Here is a 27,244-nt window from a genome sequence, read left to right as displayed (position 1 = left end):
TAACAGTAAGAGCAAACCAGGCCTGTGTGACCCAGAATATGCGTAGAATGCATTACCCTCACTGTTAAGTAACCAGAGCATTGCCACAGGATAGGGATAAAGGGAAAGGACATCCTTCCAGGCTGGAGTGTCCGTTCTGGAAAGACCTCAGTTCCAGTTTTGTTTTTCCAGAAATTAAGCAATGTCTGTCCTGACAGATGAAGTCTGCCAGTGCAGACTGTTCCTAGCTGCCTCAGAATCCCATCTTTCCTGAGGATTGTTGCAATGTGTGAAGGAGCATCATAGCCACTACCTTCTCAGAGGTCTTCCTTGGGGAATGGTGTTGGTGGTATTATGAGGTAGGTTTCATGTGGCAAATTCAGGAAAGAGTTGTGAAAAAATGTTCCCTGTACAGGATTTCCTAATATGGTGTTGACTATACCAAATTCCAGATTCCTTAGGCAAGGCAGGCCCTCTCAGCCTCACCTGCCTCACAGGCTCATTGGCATGCCCTTGCATATGCAGATCTAAGCTCCTTGGGAGAAGAATGTGGTTGTACATGTGGAGAACAAATAAAAAACCGATGTGCTTCGCCACTTGAAATGCACCTGCTAAAACAATTTCGCAGGCCAGTTCAAAGCCAGGCAAGTGGAAACATATGAAGATTTTTGTTGCTGTTCAGCCATTAAACAAGGAAGGGGCAAACCCTGTATGCCACCTTGAGCTCCCTGGAGAAAAGGTGGGATATAAATGCAATCAATCAATCAATCAATCAATCAAGTATGAAAAGTATGACATTTTGGAAGCTTTTCTCGCTTAACTTTATGGATCAAACATTTGAGGCTACTTGGGAATAAGCACCACTGAATTCAAGACGGGCTTATTTTTGAGTAAACATGCACAGGTCAGAGCTGCAAATCAGACGGTGGATTTAGCCATGCGAGATGTGCCACACAGGGGGATTTTCCCCCCACCTCTCCCTTTTCCGGGAAAGGACGCATCCCATTCCTACGCCTTCGTTCATGCAGAATTGCCCCTCTATGGCTGACTCTTCAACGACTCTTCTGCGTCTACCGAGATGCCTTGCGATCCTTACCACGCACACCCTCCACTAACTTTTCCCCACGCATTCCTAACAGGCTGGCATCCCTTACATGCCCTTTGCAGCCACCCAGCTTACTCTACACACACTTTCAACCACCAGCCAGCCAGCTCCCTACTTCACTGTTAGGTTGCCGTTGCAGCTGCCCCTTTACGCAGTCACGAGGCTCATCAGGTTCTTCCACCTTCATCTCCGCGTAGCCAATCAGGACGCGCGCCTTCTCACGGGTGGGGCGCCCTGCAATACCTTTCCCCTCATTGGCTGCGCGCCTCCTCTCTTTCTTCTCTCCTCTTCCCCCTCGCTCCTCAGCTGCCCCCTCCCCTCCAGCTCTCGTCTTTTGCATATTCATGAGGCGGGAGGGGCGGAAGCGGAAGAGTTGCGCGGAGACGGTTTCCGAGGAGCCGAGGGTATAAAGCGCCTGCTTGTGCCGCTCGCCGCCTGCTTCGGAGCCCGCCGCTGCCGTTGCTGCCGCCTCCATCTCAGTCTCTCGCCGCTACCGCCAGTCGTGACAGCGCCGGCCGCTCGACCGTCTGCCCCGGACCTTGACCTGACAGGACCCGGCGCGAGCGGAGTCAGTGCGGCGGCGGCGGCAGCAGCAGCAGCCCGCCCCTGCAAGGGGGAGCAGCCGGGCCCCGGCAGACCAGCGCGCTCCGTGAGGAGCAGGTACCGACCGAAGCGGGGAGGGGGTTGCCGAAGGAACTGGACAGAAAAGGGTCGTCCCGGGCAGGGAGGCGACGGTTCGCCGTCCACACGACCTCTTTGTGACGCTCGTCTCTGACGCGCATCTGCACGTCAGAACGGCTTTTCTGGCTCAGCTCTCTGTGTCCAGCGTTCTTTCGGCCAGCTGCGGCCCTCTGGGGTGGTCTCAGGGCGAGCGTCAGGGTCTACCGTCTTCCCTTCAGCTGCGTGCCCACTCTCAAAACAGCTGATATCCAGAGGTTGCAGCGCCTTTGAACCTTGGAGGCTCCGCTCCGCTGCTATAGATGGTGGCTGTTGATAAAGGGGAGAAAATGCTCTCTGGGAAGCTTTGTTTCTCCCTCTGGGTAGCTGCTGTTCAGAGGTAGAGTGCTTCTGAACATAGGAGTTCCACTTGGTCGTTATAGCTAGTGGTAAAAAAAAATTTCTCTGGGTAGGTGGTATTCAGAGGTGGAGTGGTTCTGGACATGGAGGTTCCACTGAGGTATAAAAACTCTGTGTAATATTTGTGTTTGGCTTAGTTCTCCTGTATTTTGGAGGGGAAATCTTTATGGATTGTGTTTTTCCATGTATTAGGGCTTTGTAAGCTGCCTTGTGTTGATAGGATTCCTCTCACCTAGCATTCTGTTTCCATCAGTGCTCTGTCTAATGCTTCCAGGAAACCTACAAGCAGCGCTTGAGGGCAGCCAGTAGCAAGATGTGTGCCTTTTAGAATATAAAAAAATATCAGGGCCTAGAGTTTGGTCTGAAGGCATATGAGGCCACCACCTTGCTTGAACCTAAACAGATCTGGGTTTAGTCAGTGTCTGGATGGATGGAGCCACGTGTATGCCACCTTGGAAGAAAGATGGGATATACATGTAAGAAATAAAAAATGTAGTGGGGGACACTGTTTCCTGTCCTTAGCATTTGGTTTTCAGAATATACTGTCTCTGTACATGGAAGCTCTGTTTTGGTTTGTTAATGATCTGTTAACGTGACTGACAGCTCTGTCATTCAGTGTGAATTTTTCACTAATTCCCTTTTTCTCCAAGCCAGCGAAACTAGCGATTGCCTGCTGTGTGGTTAAAAAAAAATCTGCCTAACCAGTAGGCTGAGGGTTTCAGGAGGCCAAGCTCACATCAGGAGCTTAAGAGTGGGATTTGAGAGCGGAACCACTTGAGGAGGAGGAAAAGGGGAGTCTGTATGGAGGGTTGCCTGGAAGGAGGATTTCATGGCCAAGCAGGGGATATTCTGATGGAAAGAAATGTGTATTTGGGGAATCTCTGGGTGGCATTTGGGGGGCACAGAGGCTGTTCTGTACACGCAACTTAAGGATTGATATGAGGCAGAAAAAATCTGGCACATGAAAGGGGCTTGGAAATTAAAACCGTGGGAAGAAACTGTGTGCGTGTGTCTTCTAGAGAGAATGGTCTTGCTATAAGAGAGGGAGGAGATGGAGGATTTCATGGCAAAAGGACAGAGGGGTGCATACATACTGTGGTGCAGCACAGCTGCATCTGTGAGAGTTGTGGGGGTGGGAGGCTAATGGCCGGGCATGAAGGGAGGGGTGCAGAGGCTGGTATGGGGAAAGGGTGGCTGAAATGGCCTTGAGGCAAAGGCAGGCTTCTTCAGGAAGACACTTGAATGCAAAAGAGGGGAAATGTTGGCTTGGAGAGAGGGGCATCAAGAGATGATACTTTGGGGTTTGGCTTGATAGGGGCTTTTGTGGTAAAGGAGGGGATGAACTTGGAGCTTGCGGGGTTTGTGTGTGTCTTGGGGGGCAGCAAAATGAAGAAGGGGGTTAGAGGCAGGGAAGTGTGCCAGTGCAGAAAGTTGTGGCAGGACAAGCAGGTGTGGAATGGCTTTGAAGGAGGGGGTGTAAAAGAAGGGGACCAGCGTGGCATGAAGTTGCCAAATGAATTTCTGCACGGCCGGCCGAGGAGAGTGAAAAGAGGTTGTGGGGTTTGTTGCATGAGAGTGAGACAATGATGTTGTGGCAGGGGTGGGGGTAGGGAGAGGCAAATTGTATAATATTTGGATGTTCACTGTTTGAGGCGCACACTCTCATGGTAGGTGGAATCAGGCATGGAAGGGGTCACAAGGGGAGAAGAGGAGAGGCTTTGTGCAAAGGGGGTCTGTACAGCGACTGAAAAGCATATGAAGTGGATTTGAAGATACAAGTCTGGGGTGGAATAGCAGGTTCAGGAGAGAGAACCCAGCAAATGGGGTTCAAAAGAAGAGGCTTGGGGTGTTGAATGGGGAAGGGTCTTGGGATAAGGGGAACACGTGGGTGTGATAGGCGGGGCAAGAGGAGATTCTGCAGGAAAGTAAGAGGGAGGGCAGATTGGCTTGAATTATTCTTGAGATGCTTTTCAGGGTGTTGTGTGGGAGAAGGGGGTCTCTTGGAGCACAAGAAGGTGAGCAAGATCCCAGGGGGGTTGAGAGAGTGGAAGTTAGAGAAGCAAAAATGTTTGTTAGGTGTCAAGTGCTGTGGCTGTTGGGAGGAAAGGATCGGATGTGAAAGCAGTGGAAGGTTGTCTGGCAGCAGAAGAGCCCACTCCTCCGGCTCTGTGTCTGTAAGCATGGTACGGTGTCAGGAAAGCGATTTGGGTCTCCTGAGTTATAGGGCAAGGATCGGACGCTGAAGGGGGCTGTAAGAGGACTTGCTGAGAGTGGAGAGATTCTTGTCTCTGCAAGGTCAGGTTGAAGAGAGATGATGAGTTAAGTGTGGGGTACTCCTGATGTTCAAGTAGGGGAGCGAGTGGAGGCGATATGGAGCATGAGGGAGGGGGCAGGCTTTGTGCTCTGCTGGAGGATAAAGGCAAGGAGAAGATGGGAAGGGCAGCAAAGTGCTTGGGGCCTGAGGTGGGGAGCTTCTTTCCAAAGCAGGGTGTGCAACGACAGAAAAGGGAAGAAGCGAGAGGCAAATAAATGAATTGATTCTGGAAAAGAGTGAGATGAGGGACGGACTTTGCTCATCATAGCTATCAGAACGGGGGGGGGGGACGGGACTCAGGTCGGAAGAGAATTGTAGGAAACATCACAGGGACTGGTAACAAAAGGGAAGTCTCTGAGGCCCATGGACTAGAGGGTTGCCGAACGCTAGAGAAGTGGAGGAAGGTATTGATAGGTAAAGAGCTGGGGTCCTATAGGAGGTCATTAGGGAGTGACTATAGAAGGAGACAGCAGAACATGAGGGAGGGATTTATAGGCAACCTGACAGGGGAAGGCTTGGAAACTGCATCTGCTATGCATTGGATTTATGAGGAGCTGTGGCTTCTGGAGATGCAGCTCAGTGGGTCAGTCCCACCCTACCCGTTGTACCAAGAGTGTTAATACTATTAGGTTTTCTCTTTCCATGTTGGGGGCCCTCCCTGTGTAATAAAAACACATCTCATTGGGGGTGGGACAAGTCTGGTAGGACATGGCTGAAGTCAACGTTTATTTTGAGAGGCTACTGCTACCTTTTCTAGGTCAAGAGAAGGAGCAGCTGAATTGAGTATCAGCAGTAAACCTGGCAATCAATTCTGTTGTATGTCACTTTGCCTGTAATGCAAATAGTCAACGTTTTGCAGTGATGAAGTAAAATGCTTCACTTTGCATATTTGTGGTTTGGCCCGGGGGTGTGTGGTGTGTGGTGTGTGGTGTGTGGTGTGTGGTGTGTGGTGTGTGGTGTGTGGTGTGTGGTGTGTGGTGTGTGGTGTGTGGTGTGTGGTGTGTGGTGTGTGGTGTGTGTGTGTGTGTGTGTAATCCTTTGTCCCCTGCATTATAAATGTGCAAGAGTAGAAAGTGTAAACTTGTGTTACAAATGCAAACAAAGTTAACTGTTTTGTGCTTCTGAAAACAGGCATTCCGGAACTGAAAATATGACATTAAAATTCTTTTGGTTTTCATATCTCTCAAATATTGTGTGGAGTCTTGCACCCAAAGCCACGTGAAATATATAGTGTTTAAACATCCCTGAAGTATTTTTAAAGAGAGATTTCTTCTTGGTGTTGGAAAACATGTATTGCTGACCTTGAGGCTGCCCCTGGGGAAAAAATGCAATTTGTTTTCTATAACGATCTCCACATTCAGTAACTCTTAACTGCATGTTATCCTTCCACCAGATCCTTTGTCCGTTATGTTTTTTTGTTGGTGATGTCAGGGATTCCAGCTTTAGAGAAACTAAAAGGAGAGAATTTGGTGGTGCATGTGGGTTGTGAGGGTGATTAGCTAGCTGCCTGTTAGAGGAACTGAAAGAAGCTAAGCAGTGTTTTGTGTCCTCTATGGACTGATACCTAAATTGGAGGTTTTAGTCTACAAAGGTATGTGGATACTCACCAGTAAACTGTCAGTTACCTGGAGTTGTAAAGCGTTAAGAGTATTCTTTTTCTGCCATTTAACTTCTGCAAATATATACATTTAAAATGGCTTGCACTGCGCACTGTTCTGTCATAAGTATCTGCCTGATTATGGTATGTATTGCATTCCATTGCCTGGTTTAGGCTGTGTTACTAACATTTATTGAAAATTAGCTGTATCTTCTACTGATTGCTCTCAGTGCAAGTGGGATTATGGCTTGCCTTTGCAACAGAAGGGTTAGTGTTGATCTAAACAGTCTGATGACTGGGAGGCTGGAGATATTTAAGCTGTCCTACTAGCTTTGTAGCATTTGCTTAGTGTTTTTATAGGGGTGTTTTGCTCTGCACAGTGCATGTTATTCTGCCTATAATTGCTGCATAAAGCAAGGCAGTCTTGCTTGGAACAAAATTGTGAGCCTTTGGTCTTGGACTTGGTGGTTTTTTGAGTAAGACTGCACGATCGGGAGACTGTGCCTTTAAATGAATTGCTTATTTGTAATGAACACTTCAGAACCAATCTTCTTTAAGACCAGGCTTGGAACTCTAAAGGGGAAATTATACCGTTTATGGTTTCTGAGCAATCTTGTACTTCACGACAAAGACTGAAGTATCTTGAGCTTCATTTATGTTTTTGAAAGCGATTATCCAGGGCTACTTTTACTGGGGAGACTGCCAAAAAGATGACAAATGCTGATGCCTCAGCAGCTGTTGTCTTGGGAATAAGCATTATGCTAGGTCTTTCAGAAGCACAGTTTCATCTAGTGGCAATTAGTTGTTTTTCTGAAGCAGCTCACTTATAGGGGGAGATTCCTTCAGAGAAGTTCTGGTAGCCGCAGAAAAGCTGATATGTTAGGCAGGTATTCAGATGAATGCAAGCGCTGGACATATAAAGATGCTCTGGTCTACACGTGCAGAAAAACGAGATAGAACTCTGAGGTGGTAAAGCATGTACCAACTTTAGATTGCAGGCTGAGGAAAGTACCAGTTTTGGATCCTACCCCATGCAAAAAAAATTAAAGAAGCAATTGGAGAATTTTTCAGTTATCTGCATGCTAGTTTTCTACTTTAAGGGAGACTTACGTAGAGTAATACTTGAAAATGTGTTTTTCATATACATGCACACCCCTGCGCCTGCAGCCTGAAGTAGTACAGTCCTTTCTGTCACCTTACAATTTCACCATCTCATTCTGCTGCAAACATTGACCAGGTCCAATGCTGTCAGGTCATTGACCTCTCTAGCCCGCAGCTCTCCACAGTCTTGGGCTGGGGTCTTTCCCAGCCTTGCTACCTGAGATTATTTCACTGGGAATGCTAGTGACTGAACCTGAGATGATATACAATTGCAGAGCATTTATTCTACCACTATGGGCACACTCCAAGTATTTATTACAGTTGCACCCTTTTCTTTCAGAGAGCTCATTTGGCATTATAGCCTAATACAGTATTGTCCCACTGTATAACTCTCTTCTTGCAAAGTTATGGGAAGGTTATGTGATGGTCTGTCAGCTATTGCTTACACAGTGAAGGAGCATGAAGCCAGGCGTAAATGTAGCTTATATAGATTGCTGCTGTTCTGTGTGCTTCACAATTCAGACTACTTATTCATGCAGAACAGGCAGCAGGAATAAATAATCCTGCGTTTCTGCAAGTGCTTTTACTTGTCTTTGTTCACCAAGTGGAGTTCTCACAAAGAGGTTTTGCCCTCTGATTTTATAGCATCATGTTCGGATTTAGTCATACATCAAAATTCAAGAAGGTTGTTGAGCTTTAGCATCCCCCCCATTTTTAGCTGATGTATTACAGAGGCTTAATAATTATATAATTTGGGAAGACCCTAATAGCGTACTACAACTTGGCCATTTATAAGTTAGTTCAGCAACTGTTCTCTAAAAACTTGATGATTCCACCACCTCTCTGGGCAATTCGTTCTGTCAGTAAGCTGCTTACTCCTCTAGTTACAAGATCTTGCCTAATTAGCTTTGGTTTTGAACCCAAACTGATCCAAAACTAGAGGAAGCCTGCATAGTTTGAACCATCCCGTGCAAAGAGAGCAAGGTGAGGAGTTTATAGTAGGTACTAGAGTTCACGTGTCAGAATCACTTTCCAAGGATTTGGGGATATATTTAACAGCAAATAACAGATAAAGTTCTCTTTATGGATGCTTTTATGTAAGCTCTGCTAGGAATTGTCTAAATACCTAGAGAAAAATTTAAGTTGTTAAAGCCCAGCTTCCTTTAGAAGCTGGCATTATTTATACCTCATGCTATTGGAGGTCTTGAAAGCACATTTTCTCTCCCTCCCTCTCCCTCTCCCCCCTTTTAGACAAAATGTTGTTTGCCGTTCCCCTGCACATGTTAAGGTAGTTTGATGCTTATCTAGACTCCCTGTCCCCATCCTTTTGTCATCAGGCCTGTCTTCCAGAGTTATCCCTCTTGATTTCTGACACCCTGCATTCCGGCCACTTGGCTGGCTGACAGACTGAAGTTCACCCCAAGGTTTGGGGCCTTTGCCAAGGTCTTGAAAAAAAGATGTTTGTTTATCTTAGAGAAGATGTCATTGGTTTGGCAGCTCACAAGCTTCACTCTGCCAAGCTTGATCATGGACTTTGATTGACCACATAACATGGCCTTTTTTGTGTTTTTACTGGCCCCATGCTTGGCTTTTACACTTGCTCACAAATGAAAAAAGAAAAAAAATCTCACAATCTGATACAGGTAATATTCATTTGCCACAGACTGTGAGTGTTCTGCTCTCCATTGCACAAGCAAGTAGACATCATCGGATGTCACCCATTAACTTTAGTTTGCACTGCATCAACCATTTGTTTTCTGCTGTACTTCAGGCTTAATGGTCTTCTTGTAGGGTTTTGCCTACATAATCCCCTGGCACAACAATCTAGGATCGTTCTTTCTAAGGTGCCACAGTGCTGGTCTTTGCTGCTACAGACTACCATACCTATTTTTCTTTATTTTTTTCAAAAAGTATCTTGAGTATCTTAACTCAAAATTGCTTTCAACTTTGCTCTTAAAAGACTAATTACATACACGCTATGGTTACAATCTTTTGCTGCAACCAGTCCTCAATCTTGGACAAGTGTCTCTACATGATGCAAGTTTCAAAATACCTGGTGTTTTATTAGCACTTTACAGTTTTAGATATACTGTATACTTAATATTAGGCATGCACTAAAAGTGTAATGTTTGAAGGAGCCCTTGGAGGTGCAATATTTTGTTTGCACAGTGCCTTAAAATTAAAAATGATTTAAACGATGACTGCATTATTATCAAGACCGGAAAATATTTCAAATTTCTTAGGTCCACATTTCTAAGCGCTTTCCAGACACCCACAATTTTCCCCAGCCTGGTAAATGAGTGGATTCTCTCACCCTGTGCTATGTTGGGGTGCTTTTGGTGCCACATGCCACAAGTGGTGCTTAAGGCAGTTATGAAAAAAAGTGTGGTTTGGCAGTACGTGCCCTTGTTCTGGTCTAAAGCCAGGCAGATCAATGGACAAAAAGGGGTCAGAGGGAGGCTACATTGATCTATGATGCCTTTTGAAATGCACAAGGGAGGGCTCAAAGGGAGCCAAAATGTGGAAGAGGTTTAGAGTTCTCCTCTTCCACAAATTTTCTTTGAATGTGCAGGGCGCCTATGAGTGCAGGGTGGAGAATCATCATTCAAGCATCCTTTGCCTGCAGTACAAAGTAGCTTTGCCACCCCTCTCCACACCCCACCAGATTCTCCATGTGAATCTGTTGATTGTTTGCCTTTCTTGGCTCTTTGCTGAAAGCTGTTTCCATTAACATTTTGATGTCACGGAACTGCAGAATCATTTTTTTTCTGTTATGGACACACCAGAAATTAAAAGTCTTCCTGTTCAAATTCCATGCAGGTTATGGTAGCAGGGTGTTTGGAGATGGTGGTGGCTCTAGCAAACCAGATTCCACTCTGCTAGTTCATCCCCAATGCATGTTTGCATTCTAGAGACTGGCTGTTGTGGAATGCCTGTTTAAAAGGGAGCAGGGCTTTGTGGCCATAACAACATAACCTGCTAGATTCTGACCATTGAAACTGTTTTCAATCTAGGGGCAATTTGTCCAATCTAGTCCTTTGGTTTAATCACAGCTCCAGTATGTGCCTCATCTTTGGAAGCTATCAGATGTATTTTGCAAGCTAGGCTGATTAGACTGGAGTTGGCCCTTGGATTGTTTGTCTCCTTTCGTATATTCCTTCTCACATCCTATGCTACAAGCCTTTGCATATTTGAAGTTCCATCTTGCTTTCTTAAGAAAATCTAGGGAATAAACAAGGTATTGTATTAAGATACAGCCAGGCAATCTGGATCATGGCTCCAAAATATGTTTAAGTGACAAAAAAGTAATGTGCAGTTTAGTTCTTGGCCACTGATGGGTATTTTTATTTATTTATTTATTTATTATTTTATTTATATCCCACCTTTCCTCCCAGTAGGAGCCTAGGGCGGCAAACAAAAGCACTACAAACTTTAAAACATCATAAAAACAAACTTTGAAACAGATTAAAACAAAACATCTTTAAAAATGTTTCTTAAAAAAAGCTTTCAAAACATCTTCTAAGATTAAAAACATTTTAAAAAGAAGGTTTAAGAACATATTAAAAAGCAGTTCCAACATAGACGCAGACTGGGATAGGTCTGAACTTAAAAGGCTTGTTGAAAGAGGAAAGTCTTCAATAGGCGCTGAAAAGATAACCGAGATGGCGCCTGCCTAATATTTAAGGGCAGGGAATTCCACAGGGTAAGCGCCACCATTTCCTATGTTGTGCAGAATGGACCTTCTGATAAGATGGTATCTGCAGGAGGCCCTCACCTGCAGAGCGCAGTGATCGACTGGGCATATAAGGGATTAGACGGTCTTTCAGGTATCCTGGTCCCAAGTTGTATAGGGCTTTGTACACCAAAACTAGAACCTTGAACTTGGCAAAAAACATTTTTTTTGTATCTTTAACTGAAACCTGATTACTTGTAGTGGTTCTGCAGCAACTGAGATTTGAGCATCAGTCTGATCATATTTAAAGACATTTGGAACTCTACAGTAAACTACTCAAGCATCAGCAAGTGAAGAATGCCAAATGAAAGGAATAGGATTGTTATAATGTGTTGTGTTATATTTATTGTGTTGGTATGGTTTTTGTGTTGCTGTTGTATCTGCCATTTGTTTTTTCTCTATTGTATTATTTCACTTGAAATTGTTTTTGTCATTGTTTGACTTGCTGTAAGCTATTTCATATGCAGTGTGTTTTGGTTTTCCTTTTTGTACGTCGCTTTGAGGCCTATTTTTGGGGAAAAGTGACTAATAAATGCTATAAATAAGTAAAAGTGTAGAATTTGTTGTACTAACTCTCCAGTTAACCAGCTGATAGTCTTTTCAATATAATGATAACACACCCATACCTAATAGTTGGGAAAGGTTTCAAACTGTAAACCTCTGAGCACTGAACTAGACTTGACATTAAATGTCCGTTTTTAAAAAATACAAATAGCATCGGCTGCAGGGTGGGTGTTGATCTTTTTGGGATCACAGTAGAATGGAAGGGAAATTTAACCGTGAGGAAAATCCCTCTGAAGTTAATCCTAGCATTGGGAGGAATTCCCCCTTTGACATGTAGTTTGACACTCATAATTATGGAGAGGCCAGAGTATGTGGTATTTCTATAACTAATTGGTGTAGCAGGCTTTGTTAAAGGCAGTGTCATGTGCTCAGTCTAGGTTGTTGCCGCTTTGGTCCCAACAAAGAAAATGCCCGTGGAAGCTGATTAAATTTATTGGACCCTCCATGGAATAAACATCTTCTTGTGGAAAGATAGGTTGTCAGGGAGAAAGACTTAAATCTAGCCCTTCTGTGTGCAGGAAGATTTTTTTTTAACATGGGAGAAAAGTCAAATGTGCCATTTCCCCACCCACAGTCTGAAATGGTACAATCAGAGGAGGGATCTACCACATGTTTTTGCTGAACATGTAGATTAGAAAACGAATACCTTACTTTGCCACAATAAAGGTCTCATAGATGTCTGTGGGAAATCTTGTAAAAACAATTATCTTGCACGTACCAGTGCTAATTAGATTTTAGTGTCAACAGTGTGCTTGGTACTGCTCAGAACTTGTGATGTATTCCCTCTTGGCCAGGGGCTCCACTGTACAATCAGATAAGTTACCTTGTTCCATAATTTATACTAACTCTAATCTTAGATCATATTCTCTAGAGATGTTCAAGGTCTCTAGTGGTTATATCTTCTAGTCAACAAACATCAATGGCTAAATCCTCGAGCACGATCCGGCAGCTCCTGCTGTGGTAAACCCAGCATTTGTTTTGGGGGGGGGGATCTGTGTGAGTTATGTTGAAATGGAAGGTGTGTTGCAGTAGCCTCTGGTTACAGCTTCTAGATTTAGTTGCAATTTAAATCCTCAGATAGTTATGTCATAGTAATTAGCATGTGATAATGGCTTACCTGGAGGCTTATAAACTTGCATGCTATTTTGTATAGTAAAGGCTTGCAGTCAAAAATTTGATAAATTAGTTCACATTAAAATGAACTACGATAAAGCACAAAGTTCTCTGTCCACTTTGGAGCAATGGTCTTATATTTTTTCCAAATGTTCTTGCTTGACCTTTGAGGACCTCCTTTGTGGGGAAGAGCCCCACAAGGGTGGCACATGTACTGAGGATCATCAAACACACTATTGTCAATAATGAAACTCTTTTGCTAACTAAAAATGTTGGCATGTTGGGGAACGTACCTTTTCGTTAAGTCCGATGGGAAGGAAGTGGGCGATCTAAAAATGTAATATAAGGGGGAAATAAAGCCAATGAAATAAGTTGTGTAGAAATTACATTTAAAAACTCCAAAAATGGGGTGTTCAGTTCTCTAGCCACCTGGAGAATGAAGCAGGAGAAGATGTGCAGTTTGAGCCTCAAAATATTTGTACTTGCCAGTCTTCTAAAGGTAAATTTGGCTTGTGAATCCTGGGACCCACAAATTTGTTTGCCATGCCAGGGGGCCCTCCCTGTCTGTTGAGCATGGTGAGACCCTACTCCTTGCCTCAAATCTTAGGCCTCCTCAAACCAGCCCTGTAGCTAGCTTTCTTTGTTAGGTGGGGCAGTCACATTTCTAGGTGGGGGGTGGGGAGAAGTGCATAGTGCCAGCCAGTCCCCATCACCACTGATGGAGAGGATGTGAGGGCCAGGCTAGGGGAAAGGAAAAGCAGTGATCTTCCCTATTACTCCGCTATCCAGAGAGGATGTCAGTTTACCTGAATGAACTTTAATCTGTTGAATTACCTCACCCTTTTTTGAGAGATCCCTAGGCATATTAGACTCAAAAGCTTGACTTTGCCTATAGCTACAGTCCCCTTTCACCTGTGGTCTGTCCCTGTGTTCTGATTCTTCATGAACTGAACTACTTTGGTAAAGACAGTGAGCTTGGCTTTGGTGCTGCATTAGGAACCTCAGTTTTAGATTCCACTTAAAAAACAAACTTGCCCATGCTATAAATTTAGGGAAGGGCAGAGAGAAAATAAATACTCTAGGGTGTGTTAACTCTTCCTTGAGAGTGCCTCCTTCTAGTCCTGCTCCTGGCTTTAGATTTTCCTTCCTGTTGGACAATCAAGGAAAAACTTTTTAATTGTCTGTTATATTATGGGTGAACTAAGCAATTGGAAACTAATTGTGGAAAGGGATTGAATTTTCTTTCACTGGTTGCTGGGTTGATTTTTCTGTCCAGAAACCATGAAAAGACCTCATGCTGAACTGCACATATTGGGGAAATCAGAAATTAGGCCTGAGTTACAGCCTAGATGTCCAGCCAGCCAGTTTGCTAGCTGTAGTGTACACAGCAATATTTCTATTCCTCTAGGGCTGTTTTCATCCTTTGTCATCAAGTAATCAAGGAAAATACGAACAAAATATCCAGTATAATTATGAGTGCTTTAAATGAGTAAAGGGTAGCCATTTTTTCAGATCACTTTAAGTTATCTCTATTTCGCCCTTTAGCCATAAGCATCCAATCCTGTTGTAGTCATTGTCATACCTGCAGAATAAACAAACTCTTCTGGCTGCAGGCAAATAAACATGAAACTGAAAAGCAGAGCAAAGGAAAGTCCAAGGGGTGGAGTCTAACTCTAGCCAGTATTACCAAGTTCCAATATTTACGTAACTCTTCAAGGGTCATGTTTTGTTCAGGCTGTTTTTTTTAGGATAACTTAAGTAATTATAGGGCGATTGTGTTCATGAAAAATCCACCCTCTGTCAAGGAAAGTCTTGAGTGAACAGACTTTTTTTGGGATGGGAGAATGTTCCAGATGAGTTTTTTTGTTGTGCACTCACTCTGTCTTATTCACTGAATTTTTCAGAGGGTCCTATTTTTAAATTGCTCCTGTTTTTAAAAACGAGCTATCATGCTTTAAATGGAGGTTGTCATTGTCTGTCATGTCAGAAATTAAAAAGAAGACAATTTTCCCCCAAATTCTTTTGGGGAACCCCCATCTGCCCCCCCATGCACAGCCCTACCTCAAACCCTGATTTCACACTTTATTTTAGAGTAGCAGCTCTAAAGTACAAGGTGAAACCTGATGAGACCCCTCCCCCTCTCCCCAAATCTGAGGAGGAGGCGGCAAGGTCATGGCAGCTACAAATTTTGGCTGCCTTTGGTATACAAGGTAACATTTGTGGGTGTCTGTTTATATAGTTTAGGGGCAGTTTCCATGTACTAAAATCTTGATTGCAGTGAGTGTAAAAGCCATAACCGGAAGAAAGCATTAAAAGGCACTTTGATGTGGTGCAGAGGTAAGAAGGGGAGCTTTTGCTGGATTCTCCATTAACTGGCTAGTCTTTGTTTAAAGGGGAATGGTTATGTTTTTGTAGCTGAATATGACACTAGCGGTTTGCTGACCCTGCATATTTTCTCTCTTCAGCTGGCCAGCCGTCTGTTGCAGGCACTGTTGGCTCATTCAACAACAACAACAAAAAACCCCAATGACTTCAAAACAAGTCCATTATCACCTTGAAGTGCCAAATATCTGGAGGGAACGGGGGAATTTAAAAACAGGCTTTATGAAGATTGTCTGTCCTCTTTAAAAAAAAAAAGAAAGAAAAAACCTCCCCCGCTTCTTGCCCTTGAGTTCATCTGATCAGTTTGCCTGGCCAGTTTCCAGATTGCTGCGGTTCAGTCACTTGCTGCCCTGTTCCAGAACTGTGAAGCTGACCACCCTGGCAGTTAATTTCCTGAAAGCTCTGATCTTGTTGAATGTTTTTGCAGTGTTTTTTTTTTTTACACAGAACCTACATTTGCTGTACGTACTCATCTGGTCCCTGGTAGGAATTCGGCATTAAATGATACCGGGGCAGATGGAGAGAGTGTGTTGGGACACATGCATAGAGTTCTGAAAAGACTAGTGGCACAGCTTCTAAACTGAAGTCTTGCGTTGGCCACAATACCCTATAGATGAGGATGGGGCATCTCTTTACCCCTGCATCTCTATAGTGCAAGCCGTATATGGCTGGCATTGGCATGAGTCCGATATAATTCTGGACATGTCAATCAGGACGGTGTTGGGGCATGGCCTTCCTTGATCCCATGATCCTTACAGACCTGGGAAAAGTCTAAACTGCATCCAGAGTGATGTGAGCATCTCTTTATTCCCTTCTTGCACTCCCTCCCCCCTTTTGCTCTCTGATATTGAGGCAGGGTGGAGGTGGCAAAAGCAACTCTGAACCTTAAAGCAGCAGAATGGCAATGCTGGCTGCCTTGAGAAAGTGGAAACTGCTGTTCTCAATGGACTGTGACAGCAACAAGGGGGCAGCAATGGCCTTCATGCTGTTAAGAAAAATGTGCTCTGGCAAATACTCGTTCCCCACGTCTTCCAGTGTAAAGAAATGTGCATTTTTTTGGCCTTGGACCATTTGCAGAGAAGCTTAAGATATTTTCATAGACTCATAGAATAGTAAGAGTTGGAAGGAGCTTATAAGGCCATCGAGTCCAACCCCTTGCTCAGTGCAGGGATCTAACCTAAAGCATACCCTGGGCTCCTGTTGGGAGGAAGGACAAGATATAAACCAAATGATAAAAACATACATACATACCTGACAGGTGGTTGACCAGCTGCCTATTGAATGCCTCCAGTGTTGGAGAGCCCACTGCCTCCCTAGGTCATTGCTTCCATTGTTTTACGGCTCTAACAGTTAGGAAGTTTTTTCTGATGTTCCCTCAAAATCTGGCTTCCTGCAACTTGAGCCCATTATTCTGTCTCCTGCACTCCTGGATGCTGAAGAGATCCCGGCCCTCCTTTGTGTGACAACCTTTCAAGTACTTGAAGAGTGCTATTATATCACCTCTCAGTCTTCTCTTCTCCAGGCTAAAGATGCCCATTTCTTTCAGTCTCTCCTTATAGGACTTTATTTCCAGTTCTGTGATCATCCTTGTTGCCCTCCTCTGAATCCATTCCAGTTTATCTGCATCCTTCTTAAAGTGCGGTATCCAGAACTAGATGCAGGTCTCAAGGTGAGGCCTAACCAGTGCTGAATAGAGGGGAACCAGTACTTCATGTGATTTGGAAACTATTCTTCTGTTACTGCAGCCTTAAATTGCATTTACCTTGTTTGTAGCTAGATCACACTGTTGGCTCATATTCAGCTTGTGATCAATGAGAATTACAAGATTCTTCTCACATGTCATATTGCTGAGCCAAGTATTCCCCATCTTATAACTCTGCGTTTGGTTTCTTTTTCCTAGGTGTAGAACTTGGCACTTATCCCTGTTAAATTTCATTCTGTTGTTTTCAGCCCAATACTCCAGCCAATCAAGATCCCTTTGAATTTTGTTTCTGCCTTCCAAGGTATTAGCTATCCCTCCCAATTTTGTATCATCCGAAAATTTGATAAGCATTCCCTGCACCTCCTCAGTAGTAAAAGTGTTGGAGACCACCGACTCTTGCAGTCCTCTGCTCATTACCTCCCCCCAGTTTGAGAAAGAACCATTGATTTTCACCATTGCTCTAGTAAAGAGGCAGCTGTGTGTATCTCAGATTTTGGCCTGAGATAGTCCCAGATGAATGGCTCAAACATCTGAATTGTTGTTTCTTGCCTCATACGTAGACAACTAGCCTCTTTGCGGCTTAATATCCTAGTTGTTCAGGAGATTGCTGCTTAAGTGCCAGCTTTATGACAACTCCAGCTGTACTCTTGGAGTAGAGCAGCTTGATGCCCAAGTGGATTGCAGCCTTGCAGTCCTGAGAAAGAGGAACAGCTGGATCTCTGCTGCCCTTCACCTCCTCCTCCTGAGTTGAAAAAGGCAGAGGGGGAAATAGGGTGGTGCTGAAGCCCATTAAGGCTTTTATTTATTATCTTATATATGAACAGAGCTTCGAGCTTGTGATGGACAGATATATGGAGGAGATAAGCTGGCACACATAAGGAGCTGTAGTTCCCTGGAGTCTGATTAGGACCATTGTGTAATGGGTGAAGACAGAGCAGAGTGGCCCAGTCCCTTCCTCTTGGCAGGCGGAGGCTGCGGAATCATATGTGCCTCCAGGTTGAAGGCTGTGGAATATCAAGACAGATCTGGCTGCGTGGAGGCTTCCAGTATGTGTAGTTAGGGTTTGAAGGTGAGGACGCATGAGGAGGGAGAGTATTATACAAAAAGGTGGGAATGATTTCAGTAGGGTGGTAGATTTGACCCATGAACCCTGTAAACGTCTTTCACTGAATATCGCTAAAAAGCAGATGCACCTGTTTTTAAGATTACCAGTCTTTGATTAAGAATGCAAGAAAAGCTTACTGGATTAGGCCAAAGACCCATTCCCATCTTCTGACCAATAAAAATTAGCCAGAGCACCTTTGTAGTTGTAGACAACAAGCATGCCTGCACAAGTGTCCACAGTGACTGCGGGGCATCTGAGGCACTCCCTTCCTAGAAAGTTAATTAAAGCTGTGGTGCTTTCAGTGTGAGGTCATCTGGTTAAATGGGGAACTGAACCAACGGGTGAATTTTGTAAAATAGTTTTATGTTCTGCTTGTTTAAATGGTTGCCTGTCGTTTTCTGCATACAAAATACAAACTTAGGTAGGATACCATGAATTCTTGGCCCTGGTGTTAAATCTGTTGGGTAGAAACTAGTGTTAAAACCAATTGTTCTAACGGCAAGAATATTGCTGAAGTGTTTTTCCCTACAAGTAGTCTGGATTACGTCTCTGTTCTAGCACCTTAGAATGGTGTCTACCTTTAGGGCAGTCATATTTAATTCATGGAGCAAAAGCACTGAATAATAAGGATGGGCGCAAGTTATTCCAACAGCAAAGGGCATGTAGAAATCTGTTGTAAAGTAGAAGGATGCTTATTATAGTTGCACGTAATTGATACAGCTTGCATGTTTTTATGAAGACTGGCAGCTATCAAGCTACAGTTGATGGCCATGTTTTTCCATACTATTAAAAATGTTCTTTTTGTTTCTTGGATGCCAAATGCACATTATTTTCAGTGCTTCTTCAGTCTCTGCAGTTTCCATCCAGATGGATAGGTAAAACAGAAGCACTTGCATTAACACATGTGATGCCTTTTAGGCTACAAACCTCTTCTGGAGGCACTGATGTCAGACTTCTGATTGCTGAGCTGTTGATCTGAACTTAGTATTTCAACGCAGGCACTCCATTTTCACTTCTGTTTGCAAAAAAAAAATATGCAGCTTAAGCAAGCTTTGCATCCTGACTGGCTGGCCCCATTACAAAACTAACATTGATGCTGGAAAAATATATTTAAAATGCTACACTTTAGTCCAGTGCAGAATACTTTATTAATCCCCTCAATGTGTCATTGTTGTACTGGTAAACTGAGGCATTATTTACATGAACAGATGGATGCATTGCGCTGTTGAGCTTCCAACCTTTTCATTCAGAAGTTCCTTTATGTCAACAGATCCATTGTTTTTGAGCTAGTTTTGTAAATGTTCCTTTTATTCATGAAGTTTTAAATTGAGGTTTGTGTGCAGAGTGTGCGTTGATTCAGGAATAAGTGGAGACTTAGAGTGAGCAGCCTAATGTCGCATTGATTGTGTGCACTGTAGACGTGTACAGTGTGCATGTTCCAAAGCTACCTATTGTAAGTGAACAGCTGATGCTAGATGGGATTGAAATTGGCACTTTGAACTCTAGAAGATAGTAAAATTGAAATAATCACATATTCTGTGCTGGGAGCAACAAGATCCTGTGACCTTAATAAATTTTGCAGACAAAGGGAATTTCTTTATTTTTGCATCATTCTGGTCAAGTCAAGGGGTGATGCTCTGAGCAGTGGCGACTGGTTTCTGAGGCCATTCCTGCATGTGCATAAACTTTATCTCCACAGCCATAAGAAATGGGAAGTTCTCAGAAAGATCAGAGATTCTCAAGAGGCTGTATTTTGTCATGCCCGTTAGCAACACATTGTGTGTTGCTGTGTAATTAACCACAATGTTTTTGGTGGGTTAATCCAGGATAGACAGCACGGTGCTTGGGCAGATGATGCTAGACTCCAACTCCCATCAGCCTCGGGTAACATGGCCAATGGTTAAGGATGATGGGAGCTGGAGTCTAACAACAATTGGAGGACACAACGTTGGCAACACCTGGGTTAATCTAGCCAGTTTTAATGGGCTAGTTCCCAAACTCCCCCCCTGCCCATGGACCACTTGAAAATTGCTGATGGTCTAAGGGGGACCACTCAAAGATTTTTCTGCCTCTTCCTACAATTCCAAATTCAAGGGGTTACACTTAGTACATAAAGCCCTTAATAGTTGGTGACCATTCTTGAAGGATTGCCTTACTCAATATGTGCTCACTCGACCTCATCGATGTGTAGAACTGGCACTTTTACAAGCAGGGCTGTGGAGTCGTTATGCCAAACCTTCGACTCCGACTCCTCTATTTTTCTACTGTCCAACTCCGACTCCACCCAAAATTGCTTCCCACTCCACAGCCCTGGAAAGGGCTGTAAATGTCTTTTTAAATTGGAAGCTCTCATAGGAGCATTTTTATCGCTGCCTGAATATGCGCTGATCTTGGCATCACAGCATTTGTCTTCATCTGGGTCCTGTGTCATACACTGACACACAAAATGCTTTTCATCTTGAGTTATGGTGAAATGCTCAACTACAGCTGACTTCATGGGAAGCTTCTTTGACATTTTGAATTTATATTTTAAAAAAATTGTCAATCAAAATTTATTTTGAAGTCGGAGTCGGTTCATTTCTACTGACTCCGACTCCACCCAAAATTGCTTCCAACTCTGACTCCACAGCCCTGTTTACAAGTGCCACACAATGTGTGTTTGTACTTGTAAGGAATTGATCTTTCACTGTGGCATCACCTACACTCGATCTCTCTGCCCATTGACATTAGGCAGGTGCCTTTACCATAATGTTTTCAGTGCCTGCTAAAAACCTTTTTATATACACAAGCCTACTCAGACATATACATTTGACATTTGTAATCTTATTTTATTATATATATTCTGGTTTTTTTTTTTAAAAAAAACCCTGATGATTTTACTTACATTTTGAAACATTTTAGATCAACTTGTTTTTAACATCTTTTTATGATAAGATGGTATATAAATCCTATTAAGTAAATAATTAATACATTGGAGAGGTTTGGGCTAGAATGGTTCTCCCTGACACCTAATTTCGTATATCTGAAGGGAAATTCTTAGTATGAAGGAGCATTCAGTTATGTTAGTCCCCACTTGTGATCTGAAGTGGTATCACTCAGAACTCGGCTTGGTATTTTTTTGAGGATTTGGCTTTTAAGATTGTCCTGCGAGCATGGCAGTATTTTATTTTATTTATTTATTTAAAAATATTCCTATCCTACTCTTCTACCCTATAATAGGGCACTCAGGGTGGCTTACAATAAAATCAAACATGTACATAAGAAAAATTGTACACAATAAAGATTACACAAACATTAAAATAAATTAAAATACATAAAGTGCAATTAAAATACATAAAATACTATATATATATATATATATATATATATATATATATATATATATATATATATATATATATATGCACAAATACACACACATATATACATATATATAGGGAGTGGTACTGAAGGGACTACAGAGGTAAAAATTAACATAGAAGGCATAAAGTCAGTGTCAGGCTCTACCTCAGTCCCTCCCAAAGTCTTAATGTCTGCATCTGTGTTGGGATTGCTTTTTAATATGTTCTTAAACATTTTTAAAATGTTTTTAATCTTAGATGATGTTTTGAAAGCTTTTTTTAAGAAACATTGTTAATGATGTGTTGTGTTAATGTGTTTTAAAGTTTGTTTTTATGATGTTTTAAAGTTTTTTAGTGTTTTTGTTTGCCGCCCTGGTCTCCTGCTGGGAGGAAGGGCGGGATATAAATAAAATAATAAATAAATAAATGTGCAATATAATGAATGCTTGCCATAGGAAGCTTGTTGGCATGATGGTGGCACCTGGCAGGGGAGAGGAAAATATACATCATGACCTGAATAAGCAGCTATGGACTTAAAATGCAATCCAACATCCCCCACACATAAACATAATTACACACACTTTATTTATTTATTATTTTATTAATTAAATTTATATACCGCCCCATAGCCGAAGCTCTCTGGGCGGTTCACAACAGACAAACATTCAATATACAATTAAAACCATATGTTAAACACTTAAAATGAGTTCATTATACCAAAAAATCAAAACATAATTAAACATAAAATAACTAAAAACCAAGTACATGATACTAAGTGTTAAAATTAAATTAGTTAAAAGTTATTAGGGTGTGGCGATGTCAAGATATCAAAAGTGCTACAATATTAAATATTAAAAATATTAAAATATTAACTATTAAAATGCGTGGGAAAAGAGGAAGGTTTTTACCTGGCGCCGAAAAGATAATAATGTTGGCGCCAGGCGTACCTCATCAGGAAGCGTATTCCACAGTTCGGGGGCCACCACTGAGAAGGCCCTTTTTCTCGTTGACACCTTCCGGGCTTCTCTCTGAGTAGGCACCCGGAGGAGGGCCTTTGATGTCGAGCGCAGTGTACGGTTAGGTTCGTATCGGGAGAGGCGTTCCATCAAGTATTGCGGTCCCAGGCCGTGTAGGGCTTTATAAGTTAAAACCAGCACCTTGAATCGAGCTCGGAAACATATAGGCAACCAGTGCAAGCGGGCCAGAGTCGGTGTTATATGATAGGACCGCCTAGTCCCTGTTAACAGTCTGGCCGCTGCATTTTGCACGAGCTGTAGGTTCCGAACCGTCTTCAAAGGCAGCCCCACGTAGAGTGCATTACAGTAGTCCAATTTAGAGGTTACCAGTGCATGGACAACTGAAGCAAGGTTTTCCCTGTCCAGATAAGGGCGTAGTTGGGCCACCAGCCGAAGTTGGTAGAAAGCACTCCGTGCCACCGAGGCTACCTGTGCCTCAAGTGACAGGGATGGTTCCAAAAGAACTCCCAAACTACGGACCTGCTCCTTCAGGGGGAGTGTAACCTCATCCAGAACAGGATAAGCATCCACCATCTGGTCAGGAGAACCACCTACTAACAGCATCTCAGTCTTGTCTGGATTGAGCCTCAATTTATTCGCTCTCATCCAGTCCATAATTGCACCCAAGCATCGGTTCAGCACCTTGACAGCCTCACCTGAAAAAGATGAACAGGAGAAGTAGAGCTGCGGGTCATCTGCATACTGGTGGCAACGCACTCCAAAACTCCTGATGACAGCACCCAGTGGCTTCATGTAGATGTTAAAAAGCATGGAGGATAGTACTGACCCCTGCGGAACTCCATATTGGAGAGCCCAGGGTGCCGAGCAACATTCCCCAAGCACTACCTTCTGGAGACGACCCGCCAAGTAGGAGTGGAACCACTGCCAGGCAGTACCTCCAACTCCCAAATCAGCGAGTCTCCCCAGAAGGATACCATGGCCGATGGTATCAAAAGCCGCTGATAGATCAAGGAGAATCAACAGAGTTACACTCCCCCTGTCTTTCTCCCGACAAAGGTCATCATACAGGGCGACCAAGGCCGTCTCCATGCCAAAACCGGGCCTGAAACCCGATTGAAATGGATCCAGATAATCGGTCTCATCCAAGAGCGCCTGGAGCTGGTCTGCAACCACCCTTTCTAGGACCTTGCCCAGGAATGGAATATTTGCTACCGGCATGTAGTTATTAAGATTTTCTGGGTCCAGGGAAGATTTCTTCAAAAGTGGTCTCACCACCACCGTCTTCAGGCAGTCAGGGACCACTCCCTCTCGCAAAGAGGCATTAATCACTTCCCTGGCCCAGCCAGCAGTTCCAGCCCTGCTAGCTTTTATTAGCCAAGAGAGGCAAGGATCCAACACAGAAGTGGTCGCACGTACCTGTCCAAGCACCTTGTCAACGTCCTCAAGCTGCATCAATTGAAACTCATCCAAAGAATCATGACCAGACTGCGCTCCGGACACCTCATTTGATCCCACTGCTACAACAGTGGAGTCCAAGTCCTGACGGATGCAAAAGATTTTATCTTTTGCCTAGCAAATTCATTACAGCGGGCTTCAGATGGATCTGTCATGTCCCTAGGGCCAGAATGTAATAGCCCGCGGACAATTTTAAAAAGCTCCGCCGGCCGGCAGATAGAAGATTGTATAGTGGCAACAAAATATTGTTTCTTTGCTGCCCGCACTGCCCCTAAATACAACTTGGTATAGGCACTTACCAGAGCAAAATTGCATCCATCAGGAGTTCGTCTCCATTTGCACTCAAGCCGTCTCCTGTGCTGTTTCATTGCTCTCAGCTCTGTAGTATACCATGGAGCTGTATGAGCTCTACCCAGGAGAGGGCGCTCAGGAGTGATCGTGTCAGCTGCCCGGGTCATTTCAGTATTCCATAAATTGACCAGGGCTTCGACAGGAGCGCCAGCACTGTCAGCCGGAAAACTCCCCAGAGCTGTTTGAAAACCATCAGGATTCATTAGTCTCTGGGGGTGGACCATCTTAATAGGTCCCCCACCCCTGCGGAGGGAAGAAGCCGCTATAAGTCTAAACTTCAACAAGCGGTGATCTGTCCATGGCAAAGGGGTTGATGTAAGACTCTCTACTTTCAGATCACCATTGCCATGTCCAGTAGCAAAAATCAGGTCTAGAGTATGCCCTGCCACATGTGTTGGGCCAATAGTATATTGGGACAGCCCCATGGTTGTCATGGAGACCATGAAGTCCTGAGCCGCCCCCGATAAGGCGGCCTCGGCATGAATGTTGACATACCCCAGCACCAGAAGAATTGGGGATCTCAATAATACGTCCGAGACAACCTCCGTCAGCTCAGTTAGGGAGCCTGTTGGGCAGCGGGGTGGGCGGTACACCAACAGAATCCCCAATCTGTCCCCTTGACCCAACATAAGATGTAAACACTCCAGACCAGTAGCTAAATGGACAGGGTGCTTGGAGAGGGAGATGGAACTCCTATAGACCACAGCAACCCCCCCTCCCCGGCCCTCCGATCTACCCTGATGCTGAACCAAAGGTGGGCACATCTGGGAGAGACAAACCCCTCCCTGCTCACCCACCCAGGTCTCGGTTATACATGCCAGATCGGCCGCCTCATCCACAATTAAATCATGAACGAGAGAAATCTTATTATGAGCCGATCTGGCATTTAAAAGCAGCTTCTGGAGATCAGAGAGCTGGCTGATAATGCAACCAGCAAACCTGTGGGTGCGTGGGGGACCGGAACACGGCACAGCCGTCAACTGTCTGGGGCGCGTTCCCCTCACCTGGCAAGTCCTCCACACAACGTCATATCTCCCTCTACCCGTCACTACACTAATTGGGGCCCCCTGAAATTTTCCTAATTGGCTTTGGTTCCTCTCTCCCAGGCACATATTGCAAGCACTCACACGCTCACCCACTCACACCATACACTCCCCACACCCCACACCCCACAAACAAACAAAGCAGCGCTGTCACCAGCCGCCTCCTGCTCCGTCGAAATGGTCCAGCCGTTATCCTCATCTACCAGGTAAGCGCGAAAGTCACAGATGGTAAGGGAAAACACCCCAAGTCCAACCACCGCTCCTGTCCACGGGTCATGAACAGGTCCCGAATGCAAGGTCCACACAAAAGGCAGTGCCAGGAAATCCAGGGAATCCGGTGCCGAAAGAAACAGGGGGCCCCCGCCTTGTTCGTCAAGACAGCCACCCGAAAGAGAACAGGGAGCGGAAAGCGGGGAGTCCCTCCCACCTTACGACGCTCCCAGGGCCACAAGGAGAAGCAACGTCGGCGCGATCGAAACAGGCGAGAAACGGCTCCCCACTGTCTCCAGTGCCTCCAGGCCCCCCGGAACCGTATCATCCGCCAGCAGTGCGAGCGAGGCAAACGGGCTGTCGAGCGGCGGGCCTCCAGCTGGAAAAACGCACTACGGCCCAAACAGCCTTTAGTCAATAAATTGTGCCCATATACCTGGTCCAATGGCATAACAATATGGCAAAAAATATTTAGGGCTGTGGCAAGCCTGCTGCTTGCATGTGGCATGGACAGGACATGTGTCCTGGCAATGAAAGTAACAAAGCACTTTACTTTTGGGGATGGGAGGGGTGTCTGTTGAGTAAGTAGATTCACTGATACATAGCCCTATATAGTCCCAGCGTATCACGAAAGGGCAGCTGCTTAAAAGTGGCCAAGCTCCAGGATGGGCAAGTCTCTGCGTGCATAATAATTTTCCATGCAATTTATTTACATGTTAATCTTGCATGTAGCAATTTGTAGATCTCCCTTTGCAGGTGTTGTCAGGCTTGCCCTTGCTCTGGGTTTTGTTCAGGTTTCAATGGACTTGTTTGACGTGCCTTCCGATTGGCTCGTTTGTCCCTTTCACTCTGTATTCGTGCTTCTTCAAAGTCCATAGCACCTTTGGACAGCCAATCTCCATTTGGGACGCTCATGGGCCAAGACTTCCCAGTTCTTGATGCTCATGTTACCGTTTTTAGGGTTATTTTTAAGAATCTTTAAGATCTGGCTGATAAGCCACCTATGACCACACTTACCTGGGATGGAGACAGCTTGGCCATAGTTACCCATGATATGGGTCTATCTTTGAAAATTATATGGACACTGCAGTTGGTTGAAAGTACTACTAGCTGGAAGTAGACTACTAACTGCAAGATTACTAACTGGAATAGGGTGTTTGATCATATTGGCTCCCAATCCTTTTTGGGCCCAATTGAAAGTGCTTGTTTTAACTTGTAAGGCCCATAATGACTTGAGACCAGGAAACCTTCTCCCATATATACCTATCTGAACCACAAGATTCTCTTCTGGGTCTGGAAATGCCTCTCCAGACAGGCTTCTCTGGCACGGTCTTTATGGTCTTTTCAGTGCCACATGAAGACCTTTTTATTCACATAGGCCTTTCAAACAACTTGTGTTTTAAAGAGGTTGGGGTGGGAGAGGAACCTGAACTCTTTAACAATTGTGTTCTATTTTTTATAGTCAGATTTTTTGTTTTATTTTCTTTAACTGGAATGAAAGGTTTTATATTGGGCTCCTACTGGGAGAAAGGGCAGGATATAAATCTAAATAATAATAATAATAATACATGTTTTTGTTTTGCTTTTTAATATGTCGTTCTGTTTGCTTCTCAGAGCATATGTTTTGAGTGGCCATATAAGCTCCTAAACAAAAATCACCAACCTTGTGGCACCCATGAGCATGCTTGCAAACTGGAAAAACAGTTGTGGGGCACAGCTACACCTTATACCTGCTTGCATCACAGCCACACATGCGCATGTGTTACTCTCTACCCCCCTTTAGGCTTGAAAAAAGTAGGATAACCTTCCTGGAGAGTGCATCTTGGAAGGGAAGAGGTACCCTTCATGGCTTCATTGTCCAGAAAGATCATCCTCCCTACAATATCTGGACTCTAAAGAACAAAAAAACCTTTCTGTTGGTTACACTAGAAAATTTATATCAAGCCTAATTTAAAGCAGGGGGATAGGCCTCTGTGGACACCACACTGATAACATATGCCTTAGAAGAGTGGTTCCTAACCTGGGGACTGGAACCCCCAGGGGGGCTGCAAGTAATCCAGAGGGGGCAGCGAACAGTAAAGAAATGATTTATTAT

General features: G+C 44.2%; 1 protein-coding gene across 3 annotated transcripts in view; it reads left to right on the top strand.

Annotated features, from left to right (window-relative positions):
• Nucleotides 1-1,448: 1,448 nt before the first annotated feature.
• SLC45A4 (solute carrier family 45 member 4) overlaps nt 1,449-27,244 on the top strand; it is a 110,884-nt gene continuing 85,088 nt past the window's right edge. For all 3 annotated transcript variants that reach the window (XM_061607052.1, XM_061607050.1, XM_061607051.1), the window contains exon 1: nt 1,449-1,744. The gene's annotated coding sequence lies outside the window, so the exon portion shown is untranslated. The remainder of the gene's footprint in view (nt 1,745-27,244) is intronic.

Source organism: Rhineura floridana, chromosome 1 (genome assembly GCF_030035675.1).
Source record: "Rhineura floridana isolate rRhiFlo1 chromosome 1, rRhiFlo1.hap2, whole genome shotgun sequence".
In the NCBI taxonomy this organism is placed as follows: Eukaryota; Metazoa; Chordata; class Lepidosauria; order Squamata; family Rhineuridae; genus Rhineura; species Rhineura floridana.
Note: the sequence above shows the minus strand (reverse complement) of the source record. Positions and strands in the feature narration are given on the sequence as shown.